This window comes from Tamandua tetradactyla, chromosome 3, assembly GCF_023851605.1.
Source record: "Tamandua tetradactyla isolate mTamTet1 chromosome 3, mTamTet1.pri, whole genome shotgun sequence".
NCBI lineage: Eukaryota > Metazoa > Chordata > Mammalia > Pilosa > Myrmecophagidae > Tamandua > Tamandua tetradactyla.
In genome coordinates this window covers 128612686-128626972 of record NC_135329.1, presented here as the reverse complement: position 1 = coordinate 128626972, position 14287 = coordinate 128612686, and the positions used below count along the sequence as shown (strand labels likewise).

The 14287-nt window shown below is 36.8% G+C and overlaps 1 protein-coding gene across 6 annotated transcripts in view; it reads left to right on the top strand.

Moving 5' to 3' along the window:
- Nucleotides 1–14287, top strand: part of CCDC148 (coiled-coil domain containing 148) — a 354676-nt gene that overhangs the window by 253332 nt on the left and 87057 nt on the right. Inside the window, exon 14 of one of the 6 annotated variants that reach the window (XR_013172775.1) lies at nt 4864–4992. The exons of the other annotated variants lie outside the window; for them this stretch is intronic. The gene's annotated coding sequence lies outside the window, so the exon portion shown is untranslated. The remainder of the gene's footprint in view (nt 1–4863; nt 4993–14287) is intronic. 6 annotated transcript variants of the gene reach the window in all.

Below are 14287 nucleotides of genomic sequence, written 5' to 3'. Positions count from 1 at the left end.
CTTTCAGGTGCTGCATTCTTAGCTGTAAGGTAGCATTTTACTGCCTTTTCTGGAGAAACTGTCATTTCTTGTTCATGGTCCAAGTTAAAAGTCAGACCCTTCTATCGTGCAACTCTATAAGCCCATTAAATATAATCTCTTCTTCCCCTCACCCTCTCTACCTAGCTCCTATTAAATTTAATTAGATCCATTGTTGTATGGACCACACATCTATAGTGGATCAACTTTATCATGAAATCTCTTCTCCAGTGTTTCTTATTCTGTTAGTATACTGATCCACAGAGCTAAGAGCAGAAAAAAGGTAGCCACAAAAGAATGATATAAATGTTTCCTCCAACTTTAAACTCTGCTTCTTCAGACTTGTCAGGATTTAAAGGGGTAAATAATACCCTCTGATAGGCTTCTAAGATGGCTCCCAAGATTCCTGACCCCCCGCTGACTGGGATATGTGCCCTGAATAATCTCTAGTATTGTAAAAATGAAGGATTTTATTGCTGTAATTAGTCTATGTTATTTGGTAAGTAGACCTTAACATGGGGAAATTATCATGGAGCCTGACCTAATTGCAAGAGTCTTTTAAAGAAGAGAGTTTCCTCTTGTTGATCCCAGAAAGGAAGTCAGAAGTTTGAAGCATGAACAGAACATGACAGAGGAGACCACATGGTAAGGACCTCTAGAGGCTGAGAGTGGTTCTCAGCTGACAACAAGCAAGGAAACCAGGACCTCAGTCCTGTAACTGCAAGGAACTGAATTCAGTCAAAAACAAGAATGAATTTAGAAGCAAATTTTTACCCAGAGCCTCCAGATGAGAACTCTGACCACAGAACCTCTTGATTTCAGCCTGGATAGGAAACTTGGCCTTTCTGCTCCAGAATTCTGCATTCATAAATAAGTATTATTTTAAGCTGCTAATTTTTGATAATTTGTTATACTGAAGAAAAGTAAACAACAAAACAAACCCACTCATACAGATTTTGGTACTGGAAGTGAGATGCCACCATAATGTATCTAAAAATGTAGAAGTGGCTTTGAAATCAGGAAGTGGTCAGAAACTGGAAGAATTTTGAGGATCATAAAAGAAAAGTCTGGACTGCCTTGAACAGATTGTTAGTAGGAATATGGATGTTAAAGACACTACGAGTAAGAGCTCAGAAGGAAGTGAGGAGCATGTTACTGGAAACTGGAAAATGGAGGAACCCTGTTATGTAGTGGCAGAAAGCCTAGTAAAATTGTGCCCTATAGTGGTGTGAAAAACAAACTCATAATTGTGGAATTTGGATATATACCTAAAGAGATTTCTAAATGAGGTGTTGAGGTACTACTTGGTTTATTCTTGCTACTTATAGTAAAATGAAGAAAGATAAATTGAAGGAAGAACTGTTAAATAAAAAAGAACCAGGACTTGATTTGGGATATTCTCAGCCTATCAAGATGATAAAAGATGCCACAGTTAAGAGATAATTGCTGATAGCATAGCCTGGTAAAAAGGCTGTATGTGTTTCTATAAACCCTCTATCATAACCTTGAAAAGATCAAAAGGTCAGAGTCTTCAGTCACACAAAATACCCTACCAAGACATAAGGGTGTTTCTCATGGATCTTCTCCATCAATCCAGGGGGACCTTAAGGAGTCTAACAGAGTAAAATCCCAAGAAATCCATTCAAGAGCCACTGGGTACTAGGGTTCTTATATCAGCAGAAACACTGTCAGCTTGGACTAAAAGGTACAGAGAGAGTAGAAAATGAAAGTCTCACAGCCACCCCCCACTTCAAATTCTACTGGCCGAAAGCTTGCTAATAAACTACTCAGCTGCAAACATGTACTACCTTTCATCAAAAAGGAAAGATGATTCAGGGTAAGATTGAGCCTAGAGGGCAGAACCAACAGCTCAGACTTTGGAGAATACAGCTGGCACCAGTGGCCACCTGGGATTCCTAACACTTCCACCATTAACTTAAACCCTCCCAATGGGGCTCAGGAATAGCTGAGACAACCCCCAGACCTCCTTCCATAAAGAGATAGACTGTAAGACAGGGAATAGGAAAAGTGCTTCCTGAGGGCAGGAGGCTCATTAGTATAGAGAATAAGCTGAACTGAACATGCTCAGTCACTCATCCCAAATGTGCCAATCAGAATAAGGGGAAGTAACTGTAAACTCTTATGGGGAGTTAAGCTATATGAGGCGTGGAAGATGAATATTCCTCCTAACAAGAATGTAGACTAGTTTTGTTATACCTAGTAAGTACATGGCTCTGAAATAATATTTAACTAAAGCTACAAAAGAGGAAGAGTAATAAAAAGGCACTTTTTATTCAGTATATATTGGCCTTAATTCTGTATACTAAATGGTGTACCAACAATCTCTGTAAGACCTAAGCCAAAAATTTATAGATAGGGAGGTCTTGGGCTGATCCAAGGGGATCTAGTTGCCAGTATAAGGATGAAGAAGAGCCATCTTGGAAGGATTAAAAACAAAAATATAAAGTACATAGCAAGAACTCAGAAAGCCCATTGAAAGTGAAGGATTCTTTGGAAAGATATTGAGCACACAGGCTTTCAGACTCATTCAGTCCAGAGTTAGAGTCCAGCATTGCAACTATTAACCATGTGACTTTGGGGAAGTAAATGTCACTCTCTAAATGTCAGTGTTGAAAAGATTAAATAAGATATGTGAAGCACTGAGGACATGCCTGGCATCCAAAAAGAACTCTATAAATGAAATTTTATAATGGCTGATATTATTATTATTATTATTATTGCTCCAGGAGAATGGTAGAGCAGAAGGAGGCTAGAAAACTATGGTGAGAATAAAACAGGGCAAGTAAGAATAAGATAAAGTGGTAATAAATAGAGGCAGTGGAGTTAAGGATGATTCAGAATCTAATCTCATTAACACAGCCCTTTTTCTTTTTGCCTACTTACTTTTGACCTGGCAGGGGAATGTCTCTAAAGTGGCAGAACTCTACCAGTACCGGTGACTGCCTTTGAAAGTATGATGAAATTTTCTAATACAACATAGGACATGCAGGAATAGTTAATTGTACTGTTTTGAATCTGTTGTGGGCCCCAGAAAAGCCATGTCCTTTAATCCTCATTCAACATTCCTGGGTGGAAGGTTTTGATTGTTTCCATGGAGATGTGACCCACCCAATTGTGGGTGGTAGCTTTTGATTAGATGGTTTCCTTGGAAATGTGTCTCCACCCTTTCAAGGTAAGGTTGCTAACTGGAGCCCTTTAAGAGGGAACCATTTTGGAAAAAGTTTGAGAACCCATCCGACCAGAGACCTTTGGAGATGTAGAAGCAAAATGGACCCGGGGAAACTTCATGAAACAAGCCAGAACAGAAAGCTAGCAGACTTCACCATGTGCCCCTCCAGCTGAGAGAGAAACCCCAAATTTCATTGGCCTTCTTTGACTGAAGGTAACTTTTTGTTGAAGCCTTAATTTGAACATTTTCATAGCCCTGCACTAATGTGGACATTTTCATGGTCTAAAAACTGTAAACTTGCAACTTAAAAAAAAATCCCCCTTTTTAAAGCTGTTTTGGGGTGGTGCAATGGTGGCTCAGTGGCAGATTTCTTGCCTGCCATGCTGGAGACCCAGGTTCAATTCTTGGTGCCTGCTCATGCAAAAAAAGTTGCTCTGTTTCTGGTATATTACATTCTAACAGCTTGCAAACTAGAACAGTTATCTATAGTTATAGTTATTCACCTTTGCCCAAAGGATCATTGACCCATTGTACATCCTATGTTAAAAGTGGCAATCATCACAAAAATACATTATAGACACATCAGCACCTAAACAATTCAAACAAATAAAATATAGATCATTCTTTAGCAGTTTCATGTTTGCTGACTTTCTTAGAGGCTATATACATAAACCTTCCAAAGTGTGTTTTATTTGGAAATCTCAAGGTCACTTCAGGAAATAGTATGGCTCATGAATTGCATTAACTTTTTCAGTGAGCACTGGCACTGATGCTTTGTAACACTTAGTGGTAGGCAATGTTTGCTTCCTCTTCACTGCCCACCTCTTACATAGAAGAGTGGTGTCAGATCCTAGTAAGATAAATTGACAGTAAGATTGTGTACAATCCCAAAGGGATCAGTAAATGTCCAAATAGAATGGTCCTTTATTCACTTATTTAATAAGTATGTACCAAGTGCCTTGAACATAGCACATACTATATTCAGTCTTTCATTCTCTATACTACATGCAATTTTAGGAGGTTACCCACTCAATCAGAAACCACCCCTATTCTGGTATCTTTTTAAAGAGATGTGATTACTTACTCTAGTACAAAGATCATGGACAGTTCTTGGCTAGGTCAATAGAATCTTTTAATAATAATACTTGAGGATTTCTTTAAGCTTCAAATTTTATAACAAAAGCGTTAATAGCAAACTTTATAACAAACTAACAAAGGGAACAACAAAAGGGTTAACAGAGAAAAACTAAAAATGGTATAAACTGCATAGCATTTTCAATTAGTTAAATTGAAATACATTTACAAATTGAAAATTTCCTTAAAATAGCAAATTAAGTACATATGGTATATATTACACATATATAAAAACATATATAAACACATAATTATGGTGTGACTGAGATTAACTCCCTGCCCCTCTCAGTAGGCCATTAATGAAGTCTTTAGCTTGGCGTGGTTAGAATAATGCCTCTGCACTCTTCCATGCCTAGACCTCACAGCATCTATCCTCACACTGGCCCATGATTGTCTTGTTGCCTCCTAGTGTGAATGCTCTTATGGTAATAGAAGTTATCAGTTTTGCCATAGTGGATCAAAGTTCCCTCACTGACTCCACAGAGTTCACCAACTCTATTAATTTTTCTCTTTTCATTTAGGCCTTAATTACTATAGCAGGCATTTATGCACTGTAGGAACTGCAGGATATGGAACTGACCTCAGCAATTTCCTTCAAATGCTTTGACTGTTTACTTTTCATCTCTAGCAAATGCTCTGCTGTTGCATAGGTAGGTGATAAAAATCCCGGTGGCTTTAGGTAGTGCTGCCTCAAAAACACATCCAATAGCATAGATACCTCATGAAGATGTGACTGGCCCTGATCCAAGGCCTCCGTGTTTTCCCATCCCTTTTCCCTCATGCCACTGCCTTATGTGTGAGTGTGGGTGTGGGTGTATATGTGTGTGTATGAGATAGAGAGAGGAGAAACCTATGGATCCCAGTTAGACTAAAATGATTCAAAATTTATATATTCTCAGTTTATGTAATGAATCACTGGGGACAACTGAACTGTAAACACTAAAGCACTGTGGTAACAACCAGTAATAGAGTGGCATTCAGATTTTATAAAATTGGTTTATAGCACTTATTTACATTTTCATAAAACTGAGAACATGCAATTTAAGAATCCTCATAGACTTCTTAGACCCCTGGAAACATGTCTTTGAATCTCTCTGAAGATCAGTTTAAATGCTGCTCTAATCCACCAGATTCTTTTCACTGCAAATATCCCCTTTGCAAAAGAACCAACTGCCCCTAGAGATGAGCTACGCCTACTGAATTGAGGACCATTCTGTTGAATTACTTCTCATTCTCTGTTTTGTGGCTCTCCCAGTTACTAACTCCTGGAAATGTGATCTAATAGACCAAGTTTGTGTGGGAATTTTTCTTTCAATTATTAGTTTTCTTATTTGAAAATCTGGTGAAATACCCCAAACATGGGAACCATGTTTCTATTGGGTTAATTACCTGTCAGGATATTATAATGGTTGAAGGGAGAAAAGAGTTAATATGTATTTATTGACTCCAAAATAAACTGGGAGTTTGACTTTATTATCTGAAGATTTAATATCAGTCCTCTGAATAAAATTGCATGAGTAAAGAAATTAATGTTTATGGGTGGTTTAATTTTCCAAAAGGAAAAATCAAGTATTAGCTAATAAGAAATGTTCATAATGTTCCTTGTTTTGTTTATAATATTGGGAAATTAACATTAAAGTATGCTTATTAATTAAATAATTCTAACCTTCTAACATGATGCTGAACAAAGAGTCAACTCTCAGTATATGAGTCAAAGGTGATAGAAAAGTTAGGCTGCTAACCCAAATAATAATCCAATAACTTCTTTTTCTGTTCTCAACTGTCTTATAAAAGTGAAAGCTTTCAGTAAACCATATATTTAAAAAGTAGAAAAACTGATGAAGTTCTTCTCTAATGCTTTGTTAGAGCTTATTTTTAAAGAAAAGTCAGATGGAGAAAGAAAAAAGCCTGACGACCTTCTTACTGTATGATCAAGAATGCAGTATAACTGTTTTTCTGCAGAATATTTCCCAGTAAGCAGTTTTAGAGGAAGAGCCTTTAAAATTAGATCCAGATGTCAGTTATTGACTATGTTTTCTGGCTAGGTCTTGATTGTTCAAGGTGGTATGATTTAATTAACAACCTCCATAAGGTGCTTGCTATGTATAAGTGACTATTCTCTGTCATCTACTCTTCATAGTTACTAGTATAGTCCCCATTGTATAGATGAAGATACTGAGACACTAAGATTGTATAACTTCTTCAAAGTCACACAATCATTATGTGTTGGAGTTTGGATTACACCCAGGCAATCTGATGTCATAGTTCATGATTTTTGAACACTGTATTATTCTGCCTATTACTGTGCTATTTACTGTTAATTTTGCAATTAATCAATTTTGAGAAAGCTTAATTTCAAACCTGTTGCTTTAGGATCATTTTCATGTTTTTCGTCCTGTCCTGATTAACTGAGAACCATTAAATTGATAGGTAAATTTAAAACTCTTCACTAGTACCTTCTTGCTTATTAGTGGAACTTCTTTCGTGTTTTGTCTCCTACTCTTCCTCTTTTTTTTTATTGATAAAAAATGCACAAGCATACACATTCTTAACATACAAACATTCCATACATGATGTATAATCAGTGGCTCACATCTTCACATAGTTGTATATTCATCACCATGATCATTTTTTAGAACATTTACATCATTCCAGAAAAAGAAATAAAAAGAAACAACTCATATATACCATACCCCTTACCCCTCCCTTATATTGATCACCAGTATTTCCATCTACCCAATATATTTGTTTAATTTTAACATTTGTTCCTCCTATTATTTATTTATTTTAATAAATAAATTTAAATATATTTAAAATTTTTAAAAATAAATTAAAAATAAATAAATAAATAAATCCATATGTTTTTCTCACCTGTCCATACCATAGATAAAAATATATAAATTTTAAAAATTAATAAATAAATTTAATAAATAAAAAAATCCATACATTTTTCTCATCTGTCCATACCATAGATAAAAGGAACATCAAACACAAGGTTTTCACAATCACACAGTCACATTGCCAAAGTCATATCATCATACAATCATCTTCAAGAAACATGGCTACTGGAGCACAGCTCTACAGTTTCAGGCACTTCCCTCTAACCTCTCTAATATACCTTAAATTAAAAAGGGGCTATCTATATAATACGTAAGTATAACCTCCAGGATAATCTCTCGATTCTGTTTGAAATCTCTCCTCCACTGACACTTTATTTTGTCTCATTTCTCTCTTTCCCCTTTCAGTCAAGAAGCTTTTCTCAATCCCTTGATTCTGAGTCCCAGCTCATGCTAGGATTTCTAGGGAGGTTTACACCCCCGGGAGTCATGCCCCACATACAGAAGGAGATGGTGGTGAGTTTGCTTGTTGTGTTGGCTGACAGAGAGATAGGCTACATCTGAGCAACAATAGAGGTTCTCTGGGGTGACTCTTAGGCCTAATTTCAAGTAGGCTTAGTCTATCCTTTGCAGGGATAAGTTTCATGTGAACAAACACCAAGATTGAGGACTTGGCCTACTGATTTGGTTGTCCCCACTGCTTACGAGAATATCAGGTATTCTCCAAATGGGAAGTTGAATTTTCTCCCTTTCTCGCCATTCCCCTAAGGGGAATTTGCAGATACTTCTTTATTCATTGTTTGAATCACTCTGAGATTTATCAGGGTATCACACTGGACAAACCTACAAAATCTCATGTCTTATTCAAGGTCCCATGTACTTATGTGTTCACTTAATCTGTCCTTGTAAGTTATATTAGGAAATGCACTAGTCAAAATATAAATTTTGTATCAAATTAACATTTTTTTTGCTTTAGTCTCACACAGAAGTTGAAATTTTAAAATACGAATGACCATCTATTTTCAACACCCTGCAATGCTGAGGTTCCTTTGTCCTTCCTCTTTTTAATATTCTTCTCCAGATTCTCTTCTTAATATTCTCTCCAGATTTCTCTCACTGGGTTAGTCAACCACTAGGGCTAAATACAATGAGAAATCAGATCATTATAGTGTGATCAAAGCTGAAGAATCAACTTTGTGATTCAACTTTGTGTTATGAACAGTTTAAGTACAGGTTATGAACCTTCTTCATTGCCTTCTTGGTGCTACTCTTTTAAAAAATAGACTGAAGAAAATATTATTTCATTGTCTTCATTTAGCTGGTAAGGGTTTATTTTAGAAGAAGAGAATTTCCAGACTTCCAACACCAAATCTACCAGCCTCTCAGGATCTATACCCATGCACTCCACTTTCCCTCCTTTTATGAAATATGACGTGTCCATGCTTTTCTCTGAGGCCAGCCCCACCACATGCACTAGATCCTAGTCTATGTCTCCATTTCAAACCATCCCAATCTCTTTCCTACCATTTCTCTTTTTTCTTGTAGATCTTTCCTCTTAATCTGCAAAGATGCCTTTATGACTTCCATATAAAAAAATATTTTACCTTGACCTCAAATTTGCCTCTTCAGAAAATCCCACCATTCTCCAGCATACACACACTGTCTCCAGATTCTCTCTTCTTGTTGTCTCTGAATTATTTTGTCTCTGTCACTCCAGTAAAGTTGTGCTTGTCAAGATTATCAGTAATCTCCAGGGGTGAATTCTCAGTCAATATCTTACTTGACCTGTTATCATGGTCTCAAGCCTCATCACTGGAAAATACAATCGCTTGGTTTCTACAAAGTCATTCAATCTTTGTTTTTCTATCTCACGGTTTCTCTGTCTCAGTATCCTTGATTGGATCCTCCACATCTTTCCAACTTGTAAGCTTTGGAGTACCCTGGGGGCTCAGTATTCTAAGGACTTGTACTGTCTGAGTAATCTCAGGCAGGCCAGTATAGTTTTACATAGCATTTATTGCTGACAAATAGCAATTGATATCTTTGGCCTGGAGCTCTCTCTTGAACTCCAAGTTCATGTATCCAGTTGCCTATTCAATATCTTCACTTGGAGATCTAATGGGCATCTCAAATCTAATATACTCAAACTGTATTCTTGCTTTTCCTTCCACATATACTTTTTCTTCAGTGTTCCTTTTTCTGACAAATGGAAACTATTCTTCCAGCACTCTGGCTAAAAGCCTTCATATCATCTTTGACTCCTTGTTTCTCCCTTTCACTAGATCACCATACCCTTATCTATTGGCATGAATAAGAGACTGTATCTTTAAAAATCAGGAATACTATAGTGGCCTCCTAGTTTTCAAATTAATTTTGGTGCCTCTTCCATTTCTGTTCCCCCCACCCAAGTCTATTTTCCACACAGCAGGTAGCATGCTTTGTTTAAAATTCATATCAGATCATGTCATTCCTCTGCTGGAAACATTTCAACACTTTCCATCTCACTCAGGCTAAAATCCAAAGTCCTTACCAGGACATACTAGGCACTGCATGATCTTCTTCCCTACGCTCCATCCAATGCCTCATTTCCTACCTGTTTCCTCTTGTTCACTCTCCTCTAGCCATAATAATGTACTCCTTACCCTTCAAACATACCTAGCACACACCTGCTCAAGTCCTTTGCACTTGCTATTCCCTATTCTGGGAACCCTCATCTTCAAGATGTCTGCATCACCTACCCCCTCACTTCATTCAGGATTCTGCTCAAATGTCATCTCATTAGAGAGAATGTTCTTGATAATCCAATTTAAAATAGCATAGGTCTTCCCTATCACTCTAGCCATTTACTCTATTTTTTTTTCTTAACATTATCACCTCTGACATCTATTTATTTATCTACTGACTGTCTTCTCTTCTCCTTTTAGAATGTAAGCCTCATGAGAAGGTGAATTTGTCAATTTTCTTCATTGCTTTACTCCCAGTGCCTAGCACAAGACACTCAAGACGTATGGGTTGAATAAATGAATTCAATGAATGAGCTGTATACAAAATACTTAGATATTGAGGTACTGAGGAAAGCATGGCAAACTAGAAGGCCTTAACAAGGTGGATGAACTTGGGCAAGTTACATAGATGCTGTAGGATTTCACTTCAATTGTAAAATGAGTTGTTTGGGTTAAATTATTGAATTATTGAATGATTCCAAGGTTTGGTTACTTTTCACTTTTTATTCTCCCTGACACTTAAGGCTTTGAGATACAATATTTTCAATATATATACTCCCTTCTTAATGAATAATGAAAAGAGAGAAATTAAACAAGATTACAAATTCATTTTAATAGGATCAACAGATGACATGATCATTTCAATGCCCACATTGAAAATAGACCTTCCTTCTAAAGAAGACCTGACAGTTACTTTTTAATCCACCTGACATTTCAGTTAAAAGGAGATAACAAATGTGTTTCCTCCAGAACATTTTTCTTGGCTCATGTTATGAGGACATAATACTACATTACAACAGAAAGTAGTTTATTGTTAATATAAATAGGCAGCTCTGCTATGGAAAAAGACTGAGCTGAACACCACCTAAAAGGGCTTAATGTTATTTACGTATGTTTATAGACATCAACTACTTCCAAATAATTTATAATAAAAGGCATTAATACTACTGTGGGGGATATGTTCCCACTTCCCTTTCATTTCTATTTTCCACTCTGTTCTGTGGCCAGAGCAGATGAATGTGATGGACATGATGTAGAGGCCACATCAGCAGGCTCCTTTGCCCACTGGCTTTTGGCCAAAGTGGAAGACTGGAAATTAGGGAGAGGGAGGAGAGTGAGGTTGGGATTCCTGCTCCCCTGGCTGTTTCCCCTTCAGGTTGTGAGGCAAAGGTCTCAGCTCCAGTCAAGTGGCTCTCTCTACACAGCCTTCTCTAACTCTGGGATAACCCTCAGGCTTAGAGGTAGAAAAGCAGCCCCATGTTGTGCAACCCATTGTGATTGCCCTGCACTCCACCCCCCCCCCCCCCTTTACCAATTGTATCCTTATTGCATTCTTCTCAACATATCCTAATTTTAAGCATACCACCTGGTTTCTATTAGAAATCATTAAAATAGAGAACCAGTAAGAGAACATGAAATTAAGGGAATGGAAATATAGTTATATCAGAAAACCTAAAAAAAAATGTTGTGATTGAACATGATTAAAGTTAAAAGGAGGCAGTTAGCTCTTATTCACTAATAATAGATGACATGCCAGCACATCAGGAGATGTTGGAATGGATTGGGGTCAGGGGAGAAACCTATTGAATAGATACCATTTTCAATAGAAGTTTTACAAAAGGATCCTAAATCACTCCTCTTATGATACTGCATCAACTCTTATAAGGCCTATGACATAAAGCTAAAGCATTGCTCTGTGAAACTTTTCTATAGAAAGTGAAAGTGAAGTAATATTCCAGGTAATAGAAAGTGAAATGGCAAATTGACTTTTTATTTTGAAAATCAAAGACATGGCTTTGATTTCCTACCTGTGTAGTTTTCCCTAGAGTCAAATGTTTGCATGAAGAGTCAAATTTTTGTTCAGAAGCTATAGCAAATCCTAAATTGGAGTCGGCAGAGACCTATACCATAAGGATTTCCAGAAGAGAGAACTTCAGTTGAAAGTTTTAAAAGTAGGAGTGACTTAAAATACCTTTCACTACCACAAAATGCCTTTAATTTGGCTCCCACAGGCAATTTAATTTAGAGCATGTTCTCATGCTCTGTCAGAACTGAATGTTCCTCCCTACCCCCAGATAATTGAATGCTTTGGCCCACTGATTGAAAAGTTGTGTGATTATTGTCTATCTGAATACTTTTTTAAAAGTCTTGGATTTATTTGAGTTGATTTAAAAGGAGTAATTTTTACAATTTTACCTTTCTATATTCTTTTTTTTTTACATGGGCGGGCAGCGGGAAACGAACCCGAGTCCTTGGGCATGGCAGGCAAGCATTCTCACGTGCTGAGCCACCGGGGCCCTCTATATTCTCTTACATTGAATCTGCTTAGCAAAGATTTACCTTGTACTTCTCTTCTGCAAGATGCAATATTAGATACAAATAAATATTATAGTATAAAGCACGTTCCTTATCTTCTAGAAGTTCACAGAAATGTATGAAAATGCATGTGACAAAATATAGATGGTTGTCAAATTGATTAAACAGAAGAGGAGCCATACTTCAATTGATGGTGCTTTTACATGATACAGGCACCATCATTGATCAAAATAAAATGATTGGAAAAAAGTTCTAAGTAAAAAAATGAATTTGTTCTATTAAAATACGCTGTTATGCTTTTATAGGTAACAATACCACTATTTTTTGTGGGGGTGCATATTCCAGGACAAGAGTAAAGAGGATATCCTTAAGATGCAAGTAATTGCCTAAGTCAATTAGAATAGAGAAAATGGTCTAAATATATGCATTATTTCAGTGGCTTATAGGAAATGGAACTGGATATTTTAAATTTCATATTTCATATCCTTTGTGTGTCTGACTAAGTGTTGAGGCTCCTTCCTGAATAAATCATTAAAACCTTGGAGATACTGAACTGGAAGCAATGTACAGAAGTCCATTTGTTTAAAGACTCAACATCACACAGATATCTTGATATCAGAAAACACACTGTTTTCTATTATAAGTGCTTTAGTCCTAACTTTCTTATTTCTATGTGTAAACAAGCAATTCTTATTTCATGCTGAATTATAGTAGTTTTTGGGCTGAAGTAGAAGTGAAAAAAATACAATTTAATGGTTGTGTAATATTAGTACAAGTTTTTGAAATTAAACTTTGATGTACTTTAATACCATAAACATCATGCTCACTAGTGGACTTTTTAATAAGAAACAAATTGTTTGGAAGATTACAAAAGTAAAATAGGATATTAAAATGATCTTAAACCCTCTGGAAATTGACATAGCATTATTCTAGCTCATAAATCTATATGGAGAATAGTTTCTTCAGTTTATTTAGATTTTTATTGTCTGAACTTTACCAAAATGAACAAACTGTGGGACTATGAAAGAGTAACACCCAACATCCAGTACAATTCAGAAGAAATGAGGGATAATAAGGATTGTTTTGTTTTTCAGAAAAACAAGCTTTTTCTAAAAAACTCATATGGAAGTCAAGAGAGAAATTTAAATTGAACTTTTATCATGTGCACCAATTTTCTGATTCCCGTATTATGAGAATATTATTAGGATCACTTCAAAAGTCTTAAAAGCAATATGTTTAAAATCTGTGTTTCAACACGTCTCAAAGGGCTAGTGTAATACCCTTGGCCTTGACTTTAATTTGAGGCTTGTAAAACCAATAATTCTTGACTTACACTTCCTGCTCCTATTAATTGATGAGAACTAAATGGAACTGTCCTTAGGGAAGTGCTTAGTTCAGCTTTTACTATCCTGCAAAATAAATAAATAAATAAATAAGCTAGTCTGGTTCCCATCCACAATTTTGTTATTCTAGGACCAGAGACCAGAAGAAATATCCCCTAACTGGCAATGATCAATTAAGCTCTCTTATGTCTCACACACTATACAAGTTACTAGAGGTACAAAGTTGAATAATGCAGATCAACATGGAAAGTTATAAGGATACATAAATATTATATTAGAAGGTGACACCTATCTCTCTCTGTAGGAAGGGGAAAGCAAGGATAAGAAGGCAATTGAGCTAAAGGGTGTGGCCAAGATGGTGGGTTAGCAATGTGCGCGTTTTAGTTCATCCCCCAGAACAACTACTAAATAACTAGAAATAGTACAGAACAGCTTCCGGAGCCATGTCAGTGACCGGACACACAGTGTACTCCAGTCTGGACCAGCTGGACCAGCTGTGAGCCTCCCCAGAACCATGAGTTCCCCAAGCCGTGGCAGCCGGTGCCCCTCCCCCACAGGCTGCTTCCCAGAGGGGAAAGGAAAGGAAATTTACCAGCAGCAGGGACTGAGCACAATTAAACGCCAATTGTGGAGTGAATTAACAAATTCTGACTACTAAAAAGAGGCCCCCAGCTCAAGTGAACCTGGTCAAGGCAGAGGTCGCTCATTGGGCTCACAGAAAAAGAG